Below are 1,866 nucleotides of genomic sequence, written 5' to 3' on the forward strand. Positions count from 1 at the left end.
TTTCCCCAGTTTGTTGTTTGCCTTATAACTACATTATTTTATTAATGAAATCAAGCTTCTCTTTTTTTCTTAAGCTTTTTAATTCTTATGAAAATTGTTCTGGGTGGCACCCATAGTTCAGTGGATAGGGTGCTGGCTACATACACCCAGGCGGGCAGGTTTGAACCCAGCCTGGGCCAGCTAAACAACAATGACAACTGCAACAAAAAAAATAGCCCAGTATTGTGGCGGGTGCCTGTAGTCCCAGCTACTTGGGAAGCTGAGGCAAGAGAATCGCTTTAACCCAAGAGTTTGAGGTTGCTGTGAGCTGTGACGCCACAGCACTCTACCCAGGGTGACATAGTAAGACTCTGTCTCAAAAAAAAAAAAAAAAAAAGGGAAAAAAAGAAAATTGTTCTTAGTGACCTTGCTAACCTGTGGAAGAATCCAGCAGGGGAACGAATCCACACCACACCATGCACTATCTGAAGACCAAATAGCTGGGGGGGGAGTTTGTTTTGTTTTTGGACACAGAGTCTCACTTCATCGCCCTCTGTAGAGTACGGTGACATCATAGTCCACAGCAACCTCATACTCTTAGGTGCAAGCGATTCTCTTGCCTCTCAGCCTCCTGAGTAGCTGGGGGTACACACGCCCACCACACGTATGGCTATTTTTAGAGAAGAGGTCTCACTCTTGCTCAGGCTGGTTGCAAACTCCTGAGCTCAGGCAATCCACCTACCTCGGCCTCCCAGAGTGCTAGCTGTTTAAAATCTTATATATTCAGGCTGGGCATGGTAGCTCATGCCTGTAATCCGAGCACTCTATCTCAAAAAAAAAAAAAAATTACATATTCAAAATTATCCATCTCTCTTTATCGTTTCTCTAAGACTTTTTTTTTTTTAATTTCACAGTGTGTTCTCCAGTAGTTCACTTTTTATGATTGCCTGTTTGACCCACCTAAAGTTAGTAGGACTTCCCCTGGTGCTAATGGCTGCATGGATCAGTCCTCACCACACCCTGCACTCTCCGGCTTGAGCACTCTGCACACTTCTCACAGAACCTGCTCCTGGTTCTGCACTGAGCACAAGACCACGGTGGAGACCACCATGTCCATAGAGCCATCGGCTACCTGGTGCATGTTCTCCCCAGAAGCCACCACAAAATGCTCAAATTGCAGGTGTGGGTTCTCAGCAACGCTCTTGATCAAATATTTCTCAAAGTGGGGGTTGGGGTCAACACAGGTCCCTCTGCACCCAGATGGGTAGATCTTGAAGTTGGCCCCAGTGCCACAGCCCACCTCCAGCAGGGACAGCTTCCCAGAGGGGCCCACAAACTTCTGCAGGTTGCCGAAGAGCTCCCTCTTCCTCCTTGCCATCTGTCTGTTGTATACCATAGCAAAACTCACACATAAGAAGGGGAACAACCTTTTGCATATCCAGCTCCACAAGCCCAGAAAGTTCATCAGGAACACAGGAAATCCCAGGATGTAGATGGCCAGCCGGAGAATAAAGATGGTAAGCGCCATCGCTCAGAGGAGAGGAAAAGATCAGGTCAACACTTAGAGCCCTGCGTCCTTAACTGGAGGATACAGATGGCTGTGCTACAAAGACATAGACATGCAATGAATTGACTTACTCAAGTCAAGTCACTGGCAAGTCACCTGTTTTGCAGAAGCTGACTCAGCTTACTATCGATAAAGCAGAAGAAGGTTCCCAGTTTTACCTTAGAAGTAAAATTGAACTGTAGTCCTTTACTCCGTCTTCCCCTTTTCTGGGTTTGAAGTCTACTGCTAGGCTCCAGCTGGTCCAGTTCCAGGGTCCAGTTTTATAAGCACAGGGCACATACACCCCATCAGGGTTGGCCAGCAATTTCTATAAAACAATC

At 46.7% G+C, this 1,866-nt stretch overlaps 1 pseudogene; it reads right to left on the reverse strand.

The window, feature by feature from the left end:
• Positions 1-982: 982 nt before the first annotated feature.
• Positions 983-1,507, reverse strand: LOC128561878 (putative methyltransferase-like protein 7A; annotated as a pseudogene).
• Between the last annotated feature and the right edge of the window lie 359 nt (positions 1,508-1,866).

Source organism: Nycticebus coucang, chromosome 12 (genome assembly GCF_027406575.1).
Source record: "Nycticebus coucang isolate mNycCou1 chromosome 12, mNycCou1.pri, whole genome shotgun sequence".
Classification (NCBI taxonomy): domain Eukaryota; kingdom Metazoa; phylum Chordata; class Mammalia; order Primates; family Lorisidae; genus Nycticebus; species Nycticebus coucang.